The following is a 19,934-nucleotide window of genomic DNA, read 5'->3' as shown; positions in this document are numbered from 1 at the left end:
GGAAGAAAGATGGCTTCAAGCATGGCAATGTAAAACCAGTAGATTTATTTTTGAAATGCCTCCTTTCTATGCATCTCTAATCCGTTTATCCAATGTATCTCACCTTTATGTCCTTTGGCTTAGTTGGTCAAAGAGCCTGTTTAGCAAACAGAAAATCTTGAATTTGAATGCCAGCAGTGCTATTTTTTCTTTATGTCAGTTTGGGGCTTCTTAACTCTCTAAGCAGGCTTTCTAATGTATCACACCTGTTTGTCCTTTGTCTTAGTTGGTCAAAGAGCCTGTTTAGTAAACAGAAAATCTTGAATTTGAATGCCAGCAGTCCTCTTCCTTCTTTATCTCAGTTTAGGGCTGTTTAACTCTCTAAGCAGGCTTTCTAATGTATCACACCTGTTTGTCCTTTGTCTTAGTTGGTCAAAGAGCCTATTTAGTAAATGGAAAATCTTGAATTTGAATGCCAGCAGTCCTTTTCCTTCTTTATCTCAGTTTAGGGCTGTTTAACTCTCTAAGCAGGCTTTTTAATGTTTCGCACCTGTTTGTCCTTTGGCTTAGTTGGTCAAAGAGCCTATTTAGTAAAAGGAAAATCTTGATTTTGAATGTCAGCAGTGCTTTCTATTCTTCATCTCATTTTGTGGGTTTTTACCCCCAAAAGAGGACTTTTACTCTTGTTTGTAATCAAATATTAATTTCCCACAGCCCTAATATAATGCAATTGAGAAAAAAAATTGTCTGCTGTTGAAACACTTTAAAAGGAATTAGAGGATATAATTTTCTTTACAGAATATAGGATGGCATCAAGCTTTACAAATTAAAACGAGTGGATTTACAGATCTGACTCTGCAAAGTTTGATAGCAGCACAGGAGTATTGTAAACTTTCATGCTTGAAGTGTCCACCACTTGGGTTAAAAATGAAAACCAAACCATTCAACACGAAAGAAGAAGCAGATTAATCCGACGAGGATGGGATTCGAACCCATGCATGCAGAGCACAATGGATTAGCAGTCCATCGCCTTAACCACTCGGCCACCTCATCTACATAGCACCCGTGTGTTTAGGTGGGAAGATGTTGAGAGGGTTTTTACCAGTCAGTGTTTTTTCACTGAAGATTGGATGTTGGCTTTTGTCAGAGTTGCCTTATCTCGTCAACTACAGTGCCTGTTGTTTGAAGTTAGCTTGGGGAAAACTCTATCAGAAATGAACCAGTGCTGAGGTTTTTAATATCAATTAGTCATAATTTTTCCTCCTTTTGGTTTTGCCATGGCATTTCTTCAATCTGTCTATTCTGTGTCATAACTTGGAAGCAAAACAAGTCCCAAATTTCAGCTGTGCTAAAAGATGGCTCATTCAATTGCAAAACTTCAAAGCCTTTGTCCTCGATACAGCTTCTGTAAATTTGTCAGTCTTTTAAATGAATGCTCTTCAAAATTTACTTGGCTTCTTAAGTGTTATGACTGAGATTGAAATCTTATTCCATGTTTCTGCTCTACGTGGAATGGAACTCAAGCTCAATATTGTTTTGCTGCGCTAACCAGTTGAATGTTCGATTGGTGCTTCAATCTTCCTTGGATTTCAAATGCATTCCATCTTCTGGTGCTGTGGCTTAGTTGGTTAAAGCGCCTGTCTAGTAAACAGGAGATCCTGAGTTCGAATCTCAGCAGTGCCTTGTTTTCATCTCCTCACAAAGAAGCTTCCTATTTTAAAAATAGGTGTTTCACTTGCGACTGATTGTGAGATTAAAAATCTCTTCTACCTAAGAGATATAAAGGATGAAAGATGGCTTCAAGCATGACAATGTAAAACCAGTTGATTTAGTTTTGAAATGCATCCTTTCTATGCATCTCTAATCCGTTTATCCAATGTATCTCACCTTTATGTCCTTTGGCTTAGTTGGTCAAAGAGCCTGTTTAGTAAACAGAAAATCTTGAATTTGAATGCCAGCTATTCTTTCTTTATGTCAGTTTGGGGCTTCTTAACTCTCTAAGCAGGCTTTCTAATGTATCACACCTATTTGTCCTTTGTCTTAGTTGGTCAAAGAGCCTGTTTAGTAAACAGAAAATCTTGAATTTGAATGCCAGCAGTGCTATTCTTTCTTTATGTCAGTTTGGGGCTTCTTAACTCTCTAAGCAGGCTTTCTAATGTATCACACCTGTTTGTCCTTTGTCTTAGTTGGTCAAAGAGCCTGTTTAGTAAACAGAAAATCTTGAATTTGAATGCCAGCAGTCCTCTTCCTTCTTTATCTCAGTTTAGGGCTGTTTAACTCTCTAAGCAGGCTTTCTAATGTATCACACCTGTTTGTCCTTTGTCTTAGTTGGTCAAAGAGCCTATTTAGTAAATGGAAAATCTTGAATTTGAATGCCAGCAGTCCTTTTCCTTCTTTATCTCAGTTTAGGGCTGTTTAACTCTCTAAGCAGGCTTTTTAATGTTTCGCACCTGTTTGTCCTTTGGCTTAGTTGGTCAAAGAGCCTATTTAGTAAAAGGAAAATCTTGATTTTGAATGTCAGCAGTGCTTTCTATTCTTCATCTCATTTTGTGGGTTTTTACCCCAAAAAGAGGACTTTTACTCTTGTTTGTCATCAAATATTAATTTCCCACAGCCCTAATATAGTGCAATTGAGAAAAAAAATTCTCTGCTGTTGAAACACTTTAAAAGGAATTAGAGGATATAATCTTCTTTACTGAATATAGGATGGCATCAAGCTTTACAAATTAAAACCAGTGGATTTAGAGATCTGACTCTGCAAAGTTTGATAGCAGCACAGGAGTATTGTAAACTTTCATGCATGAATTGTCCACCGCTTGGGTTAAAAATGAAAACCAAACAATTCAACATGAAAGAAGAAGCAGATTAATCCGACGAGGATGGTATTCGAACCCATGCATGCAGAGCACAATGGATTCGCAGTCCATCCCCTTAACCACTCGGCCACCTCGTCTACATAGCGCATGTGCGTTTAGGTGGGAAGATGTTGAGAGGGTTTTTACCAGTCAGTGTTTTTTCACTGAAGATTGTATGTTGGCTTTTGTCAGAGTTGCCTTATCTCGTCAACTACAGTGCCTGTTGTTTGAAGTTAGCTTGGGGAAAACTCTATCAGAAATGAACCAGTGCTGAGGTTTTTAATATCAATTAGTCATAATTTTTCCTCCTTTTGGTTTTGCCATGGCATTTCTTCAATCTGTCTATTCTGTGTCATAACTTGGAAGCAAAACAAGTCCCAAATTTCAGCTGTGCTAAAAGATGGCTCATTCAATTGCAAAACTTCAAAGCCTTTGTCCTCGATACAGCTTCTGTAAATTTGTCAGTCTTTTAAATGAATGCTCTTCAAAATTTACTTGGCTTCTTAAGTGTTATGACTGAGATTGAAATCTTATTCCATGTTTCTGCTCTACGTGGAATGGAACTCAAGCTCAATATTGTTTTGCTGCGCTAACCAGTTGAATGTTCGATTGCTGCTTCAATCTTCCTTGGATTTCAAATGCATTCCATCTTCTGGTGCTGTGGCTTAGTTGGTTAACTCAGATCCTGAGTTCGAATCTCAGCAGTGCCTTGTTTTCATATCCTCACAAAGAAGCTTCCTATCTTAAAAATAGGTGTTTCACTTGCGACTGATAGTGCAATTGTGAGATTAAAAATCTCTTCTATCTAAGCGATATAAAGGAAGAAAGATGGCTTCAAGCATGACAATGTAAAACCAGTTGATTTAGTTTTGAAATGCCTCCTTTCTATGCATCTCTAATCCGTTTATCCAATGTATCTCACGTTTATGTCCTTTGGCTTAGTTGGTCAAAGAGCCTGTTTAGCAAACAGAAAATCTTGAATTTGAATGCCAGCAGTGCTATTCTTTCTTTATGTCAGTTTGGGGCTTCTTAACTCTCTAAGCAGGCTTTCTAATGTATCACACCTGTTTGTCCTTTGTCTTAGTTGGTCAAAGAGCCTGTTTAGTAAACAGAAAATCTTGAATTTGAATGCCAGCAGTCCTCTTCCTTCTTTATCTCAGTTTAGGGCTGTTTAACTCTCTAAGCAGGCTTTCTAATGTATCACACCTGTTTGACCTTTGTCTTAGTTGGTCAAAGAGCCTATTTAGTAAATGGAAAATCTTGAATTTGAATGCCAGCAGTCCTTCTCCTTCTTTATCTCAGTTTAGGGCTGTTTAACTCTCTAAGCAGGCTTTTTAATGCTTCGCACCTGTTTGTCCTTTGGCTTAGTTGGTCAAAGAGCCTATTTAGTAAAAGGAAAATCTTGATTTTGAATGTCAGCAGTGCTTTCTATTCTTCATCTCATTTTGTGGGTTTTTACCCCAAAAAGAGGACTTTTACTCTTGTTTGTCATCAAATATTAATTTCCCACAGCCCTAATATAGTGCAATTGAGAAAAAAAATTATCTGCTGTTGAAACACTTTAAAAGGAATTAGAGGATATAATTTTCTTTACAGAATATAGGATGGCATCAAGCTTTACAAATTAAAACCAGTGGATTTACAGATCTGACTCTGCAAAGTTTGATAGCAGCACAGGAGTATTGTATACTTTCATGCTTGAAGTGTCCACCGCTTGGGTTAAAAATGAAAACCAAACCATTCAACACGAAAGATGAAGCAGATTAATCCGACGACGATGGGATTCGAACCCATGCATGCAGAGCACAATGGATTAGCAGTCGAGCACCTTAACCACTCGGCCACCTCGTCTACATAGCGCCTGTGCGTTTAGGTGGGAAGATGTTGAGAGGGTTTTTACCAGTCAGTGTTTTTTCACTGAAGATTGTATTTTGGCTTTTGTCAGAGTTGCCTTATCTCGTCAACTACAGTGCCTGTTGTTTGAAGTTAGCTTGGGGAAAACTCTATCAGAAATGAACCAGTGCTGAGGTTTTTAATATCAATTAGTCATAATTTTTCCTCCTTTTGGTTTTGCCATGGCATTTCTTCAATCTGTCTATTCTGTGTCATAACTTGGAAGCAAAACAAGTCCCAAATTTCAGCTGTGCTAAAAGATGGCTCATTCAACTGCAAAACTTCAAAGCCTTTGTCCTCGATACAGCTTCTGTAAATTTGTCAGTCTTTTAAATGAATGCTCTTCAAAATTTACTTGGCTTCTTAAGTGTTATGACTGAGATTGAAATCTTACTCCATGTTTCTGCTCTACGTGGAATGGAACTCAAGCTCAATATTATTTTGCTGCGCTAACCAGTTGAATGTTCGATTGGTGCTTCAATCTTCCTTGGATTTCAAATGCATTCAATCTTCTGGTGCTGTGGCTTAGTTGGTTAAAGCGCCTGTCTAGTAAACAGGAGATCCTGAGTTCGAATCTCAGCAGTGCCTTGTTTTCATCTCCTCACAAAGAAGCTTCCTATTTTAAAAATAGGTGTTTCACTTGCGACTGATTGTGAGATTAAAAATCTCTTCTACCTAAGAGATATAAAGGATGAAAGATGGCTTCAAGCATGACAATGTAAAACCAGTTGATTTAGTTTTGAAATGCATCCTTTCTATGCATCTCTAATCCGTTTATCCAATGTATCTCACCTTTATGTCCTTTGGCTTAGTTGGTCAAAGAGCCTGTTTAGTAAACAGAAAATCTTGAATTTGAATGCCAGCTATTCTTTCTTTATGTCAGTTTGGGGCTTCTTAACTCTCTAAGCAGGCTTTCTAATGTATCACACCTATTTGTCCTTTGTCTTAGTTGGTCAAAGAGCCTGTTTAGTAAACAGAAAATCTTGAATTTGAATGCCAGCAGTGCTATTCTTTCTTTATGTCAGTTTGGGGCTTCTTAACTCTCTAAGCAGGCTTTCTAATGTATCACACCTGTTTGTCCTTTGTCTTAGTTGGTCAAAGAGCCTGTTTAGTAAACAGAAAATCTTGAATTTGAATGCCAGCAGTCCTCTTCCTTCTTTATCTCAGTTTAGGGCTGTTTAACTCTCTAAGCAGGCTTTCTAATGTATCACACCTGTTTGTCCTTTGTCTTAGTTGGTCAAAGAGCCTATTTAGTAAATGGAAAATCTTGAATTTGAATGCCAGCAGTCCTTTTCCTTCTTTATCTCAGTTTAGGGCTGTTTAACTCTCTAAGCAGGCTTTTTAATGTTTCGCACCTGTTTGTCCTTTGGCTTAGTTGGTCAAAGAGCCTATTTAGTAAAAGGAAAATCTTGATTTTGAATGTCAGCAGTGCTTTCTATTCTTCATCTCATTTTGTGGGTTTTTACCCCAAAAAGAGGACTTTTACTCTTGTTTGTCATCAAATATTAATTTCCCACAGCCCTAATATAGTGCAATTGAGAAAAAAAATTCTCTGCTGTTGAAACACTTTAAAAGGAATTAGAGGATATAATTTTCTTTACAGAATATAGGATGGCATCAAGCTTTACAAATTAAAACCAGTGGATTTACAGATCTGACTCTGCAAAGTTTGATAGCAGCACAGGAGTATTGTAAACTTTCATGCTTGAAGTGTCCACCGCTTGGGTTAAAAATGAAAACCAAACCATTCAACACGAAAGAAGAAGCAGATTAATTAGAGGATATAATTTTCTTTACAGAATATAGGATGGCATCAAGCTTTACAAATTAAAACCAGTGGATTTACAGATCTGACTCTGCAAAGTTTGATAGCAGCACAGGAGTATTGTAAACTTTCATGCTTGAAGTGTCCACCGCTTGGGTTAAAAATGAAAACCAAACCATTCAACACGAAAGAAGAAGCAGATTAATCCGACGACGATGGGATTCGAACCCATGCATGCAGAGCACAATGGATTAGCAGTCCATCACCTTAACCACTCGGCCACGTCGTCTACACAGCGCCCGTGCGTTTAGGTGGGAAGATGTTGAAAGGGTTTTTACCAGTCAGTGTTTTTTCACTGAAGATTGTATGTTGGCTTTTGTCAGAGTTGCCTTATCTCGTCAACTACAGTGCCTGTTGTTTGAAGTTAGCTTGGGGAAAACTCTATCAGAAATGAACCAGTGCTGAGGTTTTTAATATCAATTAGTCATAATTTTTCCTCCTTTTGGTTTTGCCATGGCATTTCTTCAATCTGTCTATTCTGTGTCATAACTTGGAAGCAAAACAAGTCCCAAATTTCAGCTGTGCTAAAAGATGGCTCATTCAATTGCAAAACTTCAAAGCCTTTGTCCTCGATACAGCTTCTGTAAATTTGTCAGTCTTTTAAATGAATGCTCTTCAAAATTTACTTGGCTTCTTAAGTGTTATGACTGAGATTGAAATCTTACTCCATGTTTCTGCTCTACGTGGAATGGAACTCAAGCTCAATATTATTTTGCTGCGCTAACCAGTTGAATGTTCGATTGGTGCTTCAATCTTCCTTGGATTTCAAATGCATTCCATCTTCTGGTGCTGTGGCTTAGTTGGTTAAAGCGCCTGTCTAGTAAACAGGAGATCCTGAGTTCGAATCTCAGCAGTGCCTTGTTTTCATCTCCTCACAAAGAAGCTTCCTATCTTAAACATAGGTGTTTCACTTGCGACTGATAGTGCAATTGTGAGATTAAAAATCTCTTCTACCTAAGAGATATAAAGGAAGAAAGATGGCTTCAAGCATGACAATGTAAAACCAGTTGATTTAGTTTTGAAATGCATCCTTTCTATGCATCTCTAATCCGTTTATCCAATGTATCTCACCTTTATGTCCTTTGGCTTAGTTGGTCAAAGAGCCTGTTTAGTAAACAGAAAATCTTGAATTTGAATGCCAGCTATTCTTTCTTTATGTCAGTTTGGGGCTTCTTAACTCTCTAAGCAGGCTTTCTAATGTATCACACCGGTTTGTCCTTTGTCTTAGTTGGTCAAAGAGCCTATTTAGTAAATGGAAAATCTTGAATTTGAATGCCAGCAGTCCTTTTCCTTCTTTATCTCAGTTTAGGGCTGTTTAACTCTCTAAGCAGGCTTTTTAATGTTTCGCACCTGTTTGTCCTTTGGCTTAGTTGGTCAAAGAGCCTATTTAGTAAAAGGAAAATCTTGATTTTGAATGTCAGCAGTGCTTTCTATTCTTCATCTCATTTTGTGGGTTTTTACCCCAAAAAGAGGACTTTTACTCTTGTTTGTCATCAAATATTAATTTCCCACAGCCCTAGTATAGTGCAATTGAGAAAAAAAATTGTCTGCTGTTGAAACACTTTAAAAGGAATTAGAGGATATAATTTTCTTTACAGAATATAGGATGGCATCAAGCTTTACAAATTAAAACCAGTGGATTTACAGATCTGACTCTGCAAAGTTTGATAAGCAGCACAGGAGTATTGTAAACTTTCATGCTTGAAGTGTCCACCGCTTGGGTTAAAAATGAAAACCAAACCATTCAACACGAAAGAAGAAGCAGATTAATCCGACGAGGATGGGATTCGAACCCATGCATGCAGAGCACAATGGATTAGCAGTCCATCACCTTAACCACTCGGCCACTTCTTCTACATAGCACCTGTGCGTTTAGGTGGGAAGATGTTGAGAGGGTTTTTACCAGTCAGTGTTTTTTCACTGAAGATTGTATGTTGGCTTTTGTCAGAGTTGCCTTATCTCGTCAACTACAGTGCCTGTTGTTTGAAGTTAGCTTGGGGAAAACTCTATCAGAAATGAACCAGTGCTGAGGTTTTTAATATCAATTAGTCATAATTTTTCCTCCTTTTGGTTTTGCCATGGCATTTCTTCAATCTGTCTATTCTGTGTCATAACTTGGAAGCAAAACAAGTCCCAAATTTCAGCTGTGCTAAAAGATGGCTCATTCAATTGCAAAACTTCAAAGCCTTTGTCCTCGATACAGCTTCTGTAAATTTGTCAGTCTTTTAAATGAATGCTCTTCAAAATTTACTTGGCTTCTTAAGTGTTATGACTGAGATTGAAATCTTATTCCATGTTTCTGCTCTACGTGGAATGGAACTCAAGCTCAATATTGTTTTGCTGCGCTAACCAGTTGAATGTTCGATTGGTGCTTCAATCTTCCTTGGATTTCAAATGCATTCCATCTTCCGGTGCTGTGGCTTAGTTGGTTAAAGTTCCTGTCTAGTAAACAGGAGATCATGAGTTCGAATCTCAGCAGTGCCTTGTTTTCATCTCCTCACAAAGAAGCTTCCTATCTTGAACAAAGGTGTTTCACTTGCGACTGATAGTGCAATTGTGAGATTAAAAATCTCTTCTACCTAAGAGATATAAAGGAAGAAAGATGGCTTCAAGCATGACAATGTAAAACCAGTTGATTTAGTTTTGAAATGCATCCTTTCTATGCATCTCTAATCCGTTTATCCAATGTATCTCACCTTTATGTCCTTTGGCTTAGTTGGTCAAAGAGCCTGTTTAGTAAACAGAAAATCTTGAATTTGAATGCCAGCTATTCTTTCTTTATGTCAGTTTGGGGCTTCTTAACTCTCTAAGCAGGCTTTCTAATGTATCACACCTATTTGTCCTTTGTCTTAGTTGGTCAAAGAGCCTGTTTAGTAAACAGAAAATCTTGAATTTGAATGCCAGCAGTGCTATTCTTTCTTTATGTCAGTTTGGGGCTTCTTAACTCTCTAAGCAGGCTTTCTAATGTATCACACCTGTTTGTCCTTTGTCTTAGTTGGTCAAAGAGCCTGTTTAGTTAACAGAAAATCTTGAATTTGAATGCCAGCAGTCCTCTTCCTTCTTTATCTCAGTTTAGGGCTGTTTAACTCTCTAAGCAGGCTTTTTAATGTTTCGCACCTGTTTGTCCTTTGGCTTAGTTGGTCAAAGAGCCTATTTAGTAAACAGGAGATCATGAGTTCGAATCTCAGCAGTGCCTTGTTTTCATATCCTCACAAAGAAGCTTCCTATCTTAAAAATATGTGTTTCACTTGCGACTGATAGTGCAATTGTGAGATTAAAAATCTCTTCTACCTAAGAGATATAAAGGAAGAAAGATGGCTTCAAGCATGACAATGTAAAACCAGTTGATTTAGTTTTGAAATGCATCCTTTCTATGCATCTCTAATCCGTTTATCCAATGTATCTCACCTTTATGTCCTTTGGCTTAGTTGGTCAAAGAGCCTGTTTAGTAAACAGAAAATCTTGAATTTGAATGCCAGCTATTCTTTCTTTATGTCAGTTTGGGGCTTCTTAACTCTCTAAGCAGGCTTTCTAATGTATCACACCTATTTGTCCTTTGTCTTAGTTGGTCAAAGAGCCTGTTTAGTAAACAGAAAATCTTGAATTTGAATGCCAGCAGTGCTATTCTTTCTTTATGTCAGTTTGGGGCTTCTTAACTCTCTAAGCAGGCTTTCTAATGTATCACACCTGTTTGTCCTTTGTCTTAGTTGGTCAAAGAGCCTGTTTAGTTAACAGAAAATCTTGAATTTGAATGCCAGCAGTCCTCTTCCTTCTTTATCTCAGTTTAGGGCTGTTTAACTCTCTAAGCAGGCTTTTTAATGTTTCGCACCTGTTTGTCCTTTGGCTTAGTTGGTCAAAGAGCCTATTTAGTAAACAGGAGATCATGAGTTCGAATCTCAGCAGTGCCTTGTTTTCATATCCTCACAAAGAAGCTTCCTATCTTAAAAATATGTGTTTCACTTGCGACTGATAGTGCAATTGTGAGATTAAAAATCTCTTCTATCTAAGCGATATAAAGGAAGAAAGATGGCTTCAAGCATGACAATGTAAAACCAGTTGATTTAGTTTTGAAATGCCTCCTTTCTATGCATCTCTAATCCGTTTATCCAATGTATCTCACCTTTATGTCCTTTGGCTTAGTTGGTCAAAGAGCCTGTTTAGCAAACAGAAAATCTTGAATTTGAATGCAAGCAGTGCTATTCTTTCTTTATGTCAGTTTGGGGCTTCTTAACTCTCTAAGCAGGCTTTCTAATGTATCACACCTATTTGTCCTTTGTCTTAGTTGGTCAAAGAGCCTGTTTAGTAAACAGAAAATCTTGAATTTGAATGCCAGCAGTGCTATTCTTTCTTTATGTCAGTTTGGGGCTTCTTAACTCTCTAAGCAGGCTTTCTAATGTATCACACCTGTTTGTCCTTTGTCTTAGTTGGTCAAAGAGCCTGTTTAGTTAACAGAAAATCTTGAATTTGAATGCCAGCAGTCCTCTTCCTTCTTTATCTCAGTTTAGGGCTGTTTAACTCTCTAAGCAGGCTTTTTAATGTTTCGCACCTGTTTGTCCTTTGGCTTAGTTGGTCAAAGAGCCTATTTAGTAAACAGGAGATCATGAGTTCGAATCTCAGCAGTGCCTTGTTTTCATATCCTCACAAAGAAGCTTCCTATCTTAAAAATATGTGTTTCACTTGCGACTGATAGTGCAATTGTGAGATTAAAAATCTCTTCTACCTAAGAGATATAAAGGAAGAAAGATGGCTTCAAGCATGACAATGTAAAACCAGTTGATTTAGTTTTGAAATGCATCCTTTCTATGCATCTCTAATCCGTTTATCCAATGTATCTCACCTTTATGTCCTTTGGCTTAGTTGGTCAAAGAGCCTGTTTAGTAAACAGAAAATCTTGAATTTGAATGCCAGCTATTCTTTCTTTATGTCAGTTTGGGGCTTCTTAACTCTCTAAGCAGGCTTTCTAATGTATCACACCTATTTGTCCTTTGTCTTAGTTGGTCAAAGAGCCTGTTTAGTAAACAGAAAATCTTGAATTTGAATGCCAGCAGTGCTATTCTTTCTTTATGTCAGTTTGGGGCTTCTTAACTCTCTAAGCAGGCTTTCTAATGTATCACACCTGTTTGTCCTTTGTCTTAGTTGGTCAAAGAGCCTGTTTAGTTAACAGAAAATCTTGAATTTGAATGCCAGCAGTCCTCTTCCTTCTTTATCTCAGTTTAGGGCTGTTTAACTCTCTAAGCAGGCTTTTTAATATTTCGCACCTGTTTGTCCTTTGGCTTAGTTGGTCAAAGAGCCTATTTAGTAAACAGGAGATCATGAGTTCGAATCTCAGCAGTGCCTTGTTTTCATATCCTCACAAAGAAGCTTCCTATCTTAAAAATATGTGTTTCACTTGCGACTGATAGTGCAATTGTGAGATTAAAAATCTCTTCTATCTAAGCGATATAAAGGAAGAAAGATGGCTTCAAGCATGACAATGTAAAACCAGTTGATTTAGTTTTGAAATGCCTCCTTTCTATGCATCTCTAATCCGTTTATCCAATGTATCTCACCTTTATGTCCTTTGGCTTAGTTGGTCAAAGAGCCTGTTTAGCAAACAGAAAATCTTGAATTTGAATGCAAGCAGTGCTATTCTTTCTTTATGTCAGTTTGGGGCTTCTTAACTCTCTAAGCAGGCTTTCTAATGTATCACACCTATTTGTCCTTTGTCTTAGTTGGTCAAAGAGCCTGTTTAGTAAACAGAAAATCTTGAATTTGAATGCCAGCAGTGCTATTCTTTCTTTATGTCAGTTTGGGGCTTCTTAACTCTCTAAGCAGGCTTTCTAATGTATCACACCTGTTTGTCCTTTGTCTTAGTTGGTCAAAGAGCCTGTTTAATAAACAGAAAATCTTGAATTTGAATGCCAGCAGTCCTCTTCCTTCTTTATCTCAGTTTAGGGCTGTTTAACTCTCTAAGCAGGCTTTCTAATGTATCACACCTGTTTGTCCTTTGTCTTAGTTGGTCAAGGAGCCTATTTAGTAAATGGAAAATCTTGAATTTGAATGCCAGCAGTCCTTTTCCTTCTTTATCTCAGTTTAGGGCTGTTTAACTCTCTAAGCAGGCTTTTTAATGTTTCGCACCTGTTTGTCCTTTGGCTTAGTTGGTCAAAGAGCCTATTTAGTAAAAGGAAAATCTTGATTTTGAATGTCAGCAGTGCTTTCTATTCTTCATCTCATTTTGTGGGTTTTTACCCCAAAAAGAGGACTTTTACTCTTGTTTGTCATCAAATATTAATTTCCCACAGCCCTAATATAGTGCAATTGAGAAAAAAAATTCTCTGCTGTTGAAACACTTTAAAAGGAATTAGAGGATATAATTTTCTTTACAGAATATAGGATGGCATCAAGCTTTACAAATTAAAACCAGTGGATTTACAGATCTGACTCTGCAAAGTTTGATAGCAGCACAGGAGTATTGTAAACTTTCATGCTTGAAGTGTCCACCGCTTGGGTTAAAAATGAAAACCAAACCATTCAACACGAAAGAAGAAGCAGATTAATCCGACGAGGATGGGATTAGAACCCATGCATGCAGAGCACAATGGATTAGCAGTCCATCGCCTTAACCACTCGGCCACCTCATCTACATAGCACCTGTGCGTTTAGGTGGGAAGATGTTGAGAGGGTTTTTACCAGTCAGTGTTTTTTCACTGAAGATTGGATGTTGGCTTTTGTCAGAGTTGCCTTATCTCGTCAACTACAGTGCCTGTTGTTTGAAGTTAGCTTGAGGAAAACTCTATCAGAAATGAACCAGTGCTGAGGTTTTTAATATCAATTAGTCATAATTTTTCCTCCTTTTGGTTTTGCCATGGCATTTCTTCAATCTGTCTATTCTGTGTCATAACTTGGAAGCAAAACAAGTCCCAAATTTCAGCTGTGCTAAAAGATGGCTCATTCAATTGCAAAACTTCAAAGCCTTTGTCCTCGATACAGCTTCTGTAAATTTGTCAGTCTTTTAAATGAATGCTCTTCAAAATTTACTTGGCTTCTTAAGTGTTATGACTGAGATTGAAATCTTATTCCATGTTTCTGCTCTACGTGGAATGGAACTCAAGCTCAATATTGTTTTGCTGCGCTAACCAGTTGAATGTTCGATTGGTGCTTCAATCTTCCTTGGATTTCAAATGCATTCCATCTTCTGGTGCTGTGGCTTAGTTGGTTAAAGCGCCTGTCTAGTAAACAGGAGATCCTGAGTTCGAATCTCAGCAGTGCCTTGTTTTCATCTCCTCACAAAGAAGCTTCCTATCTTAAACAAAGGTGTTTCACTTGCGACTGATAGTGCAATTGTGAGATTAAAAATCTCTTCTACCTAAGAGATATAAAGGAAGAAAGATGGCTTCAAGCATGACAATGTAAAACCAGTTGATTTAGTTTTGAAATGCATCCTTTCTATGCATCTCTAATCCGTTTATCCAATGTATCTCACCTTTATGTCCTTTGGCTTAGTTGGTCAAAGAGCCTGTTTAGTAAACAGAAAATCTTGAATTTGAATGCCAGCTATTCTTTCTTTATGTCAGTTTGGGGCTTCTTAACTCTCTAAGCAGGCTTTCTAATGTATCACACCTATTTGTCCTTTGTCTTAGTTGGTCAAAGAGCCTGTTTAGTAAACAGAAAATCTTGAATTTGAATGCCAGCAGTGCTATTCTTTCTTTATGTCAGTTTGGGGCTTCTTAACTCTCTAAGCAGGCTTTCTAATGTATCACACCTGTTTGTCCTTTGTCTTAGTTGGTCAAAGAGCCTGTTTAGTTAACAGAAAATCTTGAATTTGAATGCCAGCAGTCCTCTTCCTCCTTTATCTCAGTTTAGGGCTGTTTAACTCTCTAAGCAGGCTTTTTAATGTTTCGCACCTGTTTGTCCTTTGGCTTAGTTGGTCAAAGAGCCTATATAGTAAAAGGAAAATCTTGATTTTGAATGTCAGCAGTGCTTTCTATTCTTCATCTCATTTTGTGGGTTTTTACCCCAAAAAGAGGACTTTTACTCTTGTTTGTCATCAAATATTAATTTCCCACAGCCCTAATATAGTGCAATTGAGAAAAAAAATTGTCTGCTGTTGAAACACTTTAAAAGGAATTAGAGGATATAATTTTCTTTACAGAATATAGGATGGCATCAAGCTTTACAAATTAAAACCAGTGGATTTACAGATCTGACTCTGCAAAGTTTGATAGCAGCACAGGAGTATTGTAAACTTTCATGCTTGAAGTGTCCACCGCTTGGGTTAAAAATGAAAACCAAACCATTCAACACGAAAGAAGAAGCAGATTAATCCGACGAGGATGGGATTCGAACCCATGCATGCAGAGCACAATGGATTAGCAGTCCATCGCCTTAACCACTCGGCCACCTCATCTACATAGCACCTGTGCGTTTAGGTGGGAAGATGTTGAGAGGGTTTTTACCAGTCAGTGTTTTTTCACTGAAGATTGGATGTTGGCTTTTGTCAGAGTTGCCTTATCTCGTCAACTACAGTGCCTGTTGTTTGAAGTTAGCTTGAGGAAAACTCTATCAGAAATGAACCAGTGCTGATGTTTTTAATATCAATTAGTCATAATTTTTCCTCCTTTTGGTTTTGCCATGGCATTTCTTCAATCTGTCTATTCTGTGTCATAACTTGGAAGCAAAACAAGTCCCAAATTTCAGCTGTGCTAAAAGATGGCTCATTCAATTGCAAAACTTCAAAGCCTTTGTCCTCGATACAGCTTCTGTAAATTTGTCAGTCTTTTAAATGAATGCTCTTCAAAATTTACTTGGCTTCTTAAGTGTTATGACTGAGATTGAAATCTTATTCCATGTTTCTGCTCTACGTGGAATGGAACTCAAGCTCAATATTGTTTTGCTGCGCTAACCAGTTGAATGTTCGATTGGTGCTTCAATCTTCCTTGGATTTCAAATGCATGCTATCTTCTGGTGCTGTGGTAAAGTGCCTGTCTAGTAAACAGGAGATCATGAGTTCGAATCTCAGCAGTGCCTTGTTTTCATATCCTCACAAAGAAGCTTCCTATCTTAAAAATAGGTGTTTCTCTTGCGACTGATAGTGCAATTGTGAGATTAAAAATTTCTTCTATCTAAGCTATATAAAGGAAGAAAGATGGCTTCAAGCATGACAATGTAAAACCAGTTGATTTAGTTTTGAAATGCCTCCTTTCTATGCATCTCTAATCCGTTTATCCAATGTATCTCACCTTTATGTCCTTTGGCTTAGTTGGTCAAAGAGCCTGTTTAGCAAACAGAAAATCTTGAATTTGAATGCAAGCAGTGCTATTCTTTCTTTATGTCAGTTTGGGGCTTCTTAACTCTCTAAGCAGGCTTTCTAATGTATCACACCTGTTTGTCCTTTGTCTTAGTTGGTCAAAGAGCCTGTTTAGTAAACAGAAAATCTTGAATTTGAATGCCAGCAGTCCTCTTCCTTCTTTATCTCAGTTTAGGGCTGTTTAACTCTCTAAGCAGGCTTTCTAATGTATCACACCGGTTTGTCCTTTGTCTTAGTTGGTCAAAGAGCCTATTTAGTAAATGGAAAATCTTGAATTTGAATGCCAGCAGTCCTTTTCCTTCTTTATCTCAGTTTAGGGCTGTTTAACTCTCTAAGCAGGCTTTTTAATGTTTCGCACCTGTTTGTCCTTTGGCTTAGTTGGTCAAAGAGCCTATTTAGTAAAAGGAAAATCTTGATTTTGAATGTCAGCAGTAATTTCTATTCTTCATCTCATTTTGTGGGTTTTTACCCCAAAAAGAGGACTTTTACTCTTGTTTGTCATCAAATATTAATTTCCCACAGCCCTAATATAGTGCAATTGAGAAAAAAAATTCTCTGCTGTTGAAACACTTTAAAAGGAATTAGAGGATATAATTTTCTTTACAGAATATAGGATGGCATCAAGCTTTACAAATTAAAACGAGTGGATTTACAGATCTGACTCTGCAAAGTTTGATAGCAGCACAGGAGTATTGTAAACTTTCATGCTTGAAGTATCCACCGCTTGGGTTAAAAATGAAAACCAAACCATTCAACATGAAAGAAAAAGCAGATTAATCCGACGAGGATGGGATTCGAACCCATGCATGCAGAGCACAATGGATTAGCAGTCCATCACCTTAACCACTCGGCCACTTCTTCTACATAGCACCTGTGCGTTTAGGTGGGAAGATGTTGAGAGGGTTTTTACCAGTCAGTGTTTTTTCACTGAAGATTGTATGTTGGCTTTTGTCAGAGTTGCCTTATCTCGTCAACTACAGTGCCTGTTGTTTGAAGTTAGCTTGGGGAAAACTCTATCAGAAATGAACCAGTGCTGAGGTTTTTAATATCAATTAGTCATAATTTTTCCTCCTTTTGGTTTTGCCATGGCATTTCTTCAATCTGTCTATTCTGTGTCATAACTTGGAAGCAAAACAAGTCCCAAATTTCAGCTGTGCTAAAAGATGGCTCATTCAATTGCAAAACTTCAAAGCCTTTGTCCTCGATACAGCTTCTGTAAATTTGTCAGTCTTTTAAATGAATGCTCTTCAAAATTTACTTGGCTTCTTAAGTGTTATGACTGAGATTGAAATCTTATTCCATGTTTCTGCTCTACGTGGAATGGAACTCAAGCTCAATATTGTTTTGCTGCGCTAACCAGTTGAATGTTCGATTGGTGCTTCAATCTTCCTTGGATTTCAAATGCATTCCATCTTCTGGTGCTGTGGCTTAGTTGGTTAAAGTGCCTGTCTAGTAAACAGGAGATCATGAGTTCGAATCTCAGCAGTGCCTTGTTTTCATCTCCTCACAAAGAAGCTTCCTATCTTAAACAAAGGTGTTTCACTTGTGACTGATAGTGCAATTGTGAGATTAAAAATCTCTTCTACCTAAGAGATATAAAGCAAGAAAGATGGCTTCAAGCATGACAATGTAAAACCAGTTGATTTAGTTTTGAAATGCATCCTTTCTATGCATCTCTAATCCGTTTATCCAATGTATCTCACCTTTATGTCCTTTGGCTTAGTTGGTCAAAGAGCCTGTTTAGTAAACAGAAAATCTTGAATTTGAATGCCAGCTATTCTTTCTTTATGTCAGTTTGGGGCTTCTTAACTCTCTAAGCAGGCTTTCTAATGTATCACACCTATTTGTCCTTTGTCTTAGTTGGTCAAAGAGCCTGTTTAGTAAACAGAAAATCTTGAATTTGAATGCCAGCAGTGCTATTCTTTCTTTATGTCAGTTTGGGGCTTCTTAACTCTCTAAGCAGGCTTTCTAATGTATCACACCTGTTTGTCCTTTGTCTTAGTTGGTCAAAGAGCCTGTTTAGTTAACAGAAAATCTTGAATTTGAATGCCAGCAGTCCTCTTCCTCCTTTATCTCAGTTTAGGGCTGTTTAACTCTCTAAGCAGGCTTTTTAATGTTTCGCACCTGTTTGTCCTTTGGCTTAGTTGGTCAAAGAGCCTATTTAGTAAAAGGAAAATCTTGATTTTGAATGTCAGCAGTGCTTTCTATTCTTCATCTCATTTTGTGGGTTTTTACCCCAAAAAGAGGACTTTTACTCTTGTTTGTCATCAAATATTAATTTCCCACAGCCCTAATATAGTGCAATTGAGAAAAAAAATTGTCTGCTGTTGAAACACTTTAAAAGGAATTAGAGGATATAATTTTCTTTACAGAATATAGGATGGCATCAAGCTTTACAAATTAAAACCAGTGGATTTACAGATCTGACTCTGCAAAGTTTGATAGCAGCACAGGAGTATTGTAAACTTTCATGCTTGAAGTGTCCACCGCTTGGGTTAAAAATGAAAACCAAACCATTCAACACGAAAGAAGAAGCAGATTAATCCGACGAGGATGGGATTCGAACCCATGCATGCAGAGCACAATGGATTAGCAGTCCATCGCCTTAACCACTCGGCCACCTCATCTACATAGCACCTGTGCGTTTAGGTGGGAAGATGTTGAGAGGGTTTTTACCAGTCAGTGTTTTTTCACTGAAGATTGGATGTTGGCTTTTGTCAGAGTTGCCTTATCTCGTCAACTACAGTGCCTGTTGTTTGAAGTTAGCTTGAGGAAAACTCTATCAGAAATGAACCAGTGCTGATGTTTTTAATATCAATTAGTCATAATTTTTCCTCCTTTTGGTTTTGCCATGGCATTTCTTCAATCTGTCTATTCTGTGTCATAACTTGGAAGCAAAACAAGTCCCAAATTTCAGCTGTGCTAAAAGATGGCTCATTCAATTGCAAAACTTCAAAGCCTTTGTCCTCGATACAGCTTCTGTAAATTTGTCAGTCTTTTAAATGAATGCTCTTCAAAATTTACTTGGCTTCTTAAGTGTTATGACTGAGATTGAAATCTTATTCCATGTTTCTGCTCTACGTGGAATGGAACTCAAGCTCAATATTGTTTTGCTGCGCTAACCAGTTGAATGTTCGATTGGTGCTTCAATCTTCCTTGGATTTCAAATGCATGCTATCTTCTGGTGCTGTGGTAAAGTGCCTGTCTAGTAAACAGGAGATCATGAGTTCGAATCTCAGCAGTGCCTTGTTTTCATATCCTCACAAAGAAGCTTCCTATCTTAAAAATAGGTGTTTCTCTTGCGACTGATAGTGCAATTGTGAGATTAAAAATTTCTTCTATCTAAGCTATATAAAGGAAGAAAGATGGCTTCAAGCATGACAATGTAAAACCAGTTGATTTAGTTTTGAAATGCCTCCTTTCTATGCATCTCTAATCCGTTTATCCAATGTATCTCACCTTTATGTCCTTTGGCTTAGTTGGTCAAAGAGCCTGTTTAGCAAACAGAAAATCTTGAATTTGAATGCAAGCAGTGCTATTCTTTCTTTATGTCAGTTTGGGGCTTCTTAACTCTCTAAGCAGGCTTTCTAATGTATCACACCTGTTTGTCCTTTGTCTTAGTTGGTCAAAGAGCCTGTTTAGTAAACAGAAAATCTTGAATTTGAATGCCAGCAGTCCTCTTCCTTCTTTATCTCAGTTTAGGGCTGTTTAACTCTCTAAGCAGGCTTTCTAATGTATCACACCGGTTTGTCCTTTGTCTTAGTTGGTCAAAGAGCCTATTTAGTAAATGGAAAATCTTGAATTTGAATGCCAGCAGTCCTTTTCCTTCTTTATCTCAGTTTAGGGCTGTTTAACTCTCTAAGCAGGCTTTTTAATGTTTCGCACCTGTTTGTCCTTTGGCTTAGTTGGTCAAAGAGCCTATTTAGTAAAAGGAAAATCTTGATTTTGAATGTCAGCAGTAATTTCTATTCTTCATCTCATTTTGTGGGTTTTTACCCCAAAAAGAGGACTTTTACTCTTGTTTGTCATCAAATATTAATTTCCCACAGCCCTAATATAGTGCAATTGAGAAAAAAAATTCTCTGCTGTTGAAACA

The 19,934-nt window shown here is 37.6% G+C and overlaps 9 non-coding genes across 9 annotated transcripts; 4 read left to right on the top strand and 5 right to left on the bottom strand.

The window, feature by feature from the left end:
- Positions 1-950: 950 nt before the first annotated feature.
- Positions 951-1,032, bottom strand: TRNAS-GCU (transfer RNA serine (anticodon GCU)). The gene has a single exon. It is a non-coding gene; the product is annotated as a tRNA-Ser (tRNA).
- Positions 1,033-1,588: 556 nt separating this feature from the next.
- On the top strand, positions 1,589-1,662 carry TRNAT-AGU (transfer RNA threonine (anticodon AGU)). The gene has a single exon. It is a non-coding gene; the product is annotated as a tRNA-Thr (tRNA).
- A 1,188-nt stretch (positions 1,663-2,850) lies between these two features.
- Positions 2,851-2,932, bottom strand: TRNAR-GCG (transfer RNA arginine (anticodon GCG)). The gene has a single exon. It is a non-coding gene; the product is annotated as a tRNA-Arg (tRNA).
- Positions 2,933-5,241: 2,309 nt separating this feature from the next.
- On the top strand, positions 5,242-5,315 carry TRNAT-AGU (transfer RNA threonine (anticodon AGU)). Its single transcript has one exon. It is a non-coding gene; the product is annotated as a tRNA-Thr (tRNA).
- Positions 5,316-6,699: 1,384 nt separating this feature from the next.
- Positions 6,700-6,781, bottom strand: TRNAS-GCU (transfer RNA serine (anticodon GCU)). Its single transcript has one exon. It is a non-coding gene; the product is annotated as a tRNA-Ser (tRNA).
- A 556-nt stretch (positions 6,782-7,337) lies between these two features.
- TRNAT-AGU (transfer RNA threonine (anticodon AGU)) lies at positions 7,338-7,411 on the top strand. The gene has a single exon. It is a non-coding gene; the product is annotated as a tRNA-Thr (tRNA).
- A 6,317-nt stretch (positions 7,412-13,728) lies between these two features.
- Positions 13,729-13,802, top strand: TRNAT-AGU (transfer RNA threonine (anticodon AGU)). Its single transcript has one exon. It is a non-coding gene; the product is annotated as a tRNA-Thr (tRNA).
- A 1,054-nt stretch (positions 13,803-14,856) lies between these two features.
- Positions 14,857-14,938, bottom strand: TRNAS-GCU (transfer RNA serine (anticodon GCU)). The gene has a single exon. It is a non-coding gene; the product is annotated as a tRNA-Ser (tRNA).
- A 3,445-nt stretch (positions 14,939-18,383) lies between these two features.
- On the bottom strand, positions 18,384-18,465 carry TRNAS-GCU (transfer RNA serine (anticodon GCU)). The gene has a single exon. It is a non-coding gene; the product is annotated as a tRNA-Ser (tRNA).
- Positions 18,466-19,934: the final 1,469 nt, after the last annotated feature.

Source organism: Dendrobates tinctorius, unplaced genomic scaffold (genome assembly GCF_039654945.1).
Source record: "Dendrobates tinctorius isolate UK_male_01 unplaced genomic scaffold, ASM3965494v1 ptg000204l, whole genome shotgun sequence".
In the NCBI taxonomy this organism is placed as follows: Eukaryota; Metazoa; Chordata; class Amphibia; order Anura; family Dendrobatidae; genus Dendrobates; species Dendrobates tinctorius.
Note: the sequence above shows the minus strand (reverse complement) of the source record. Positions and strands in the feature narration are given on the sequence as shown.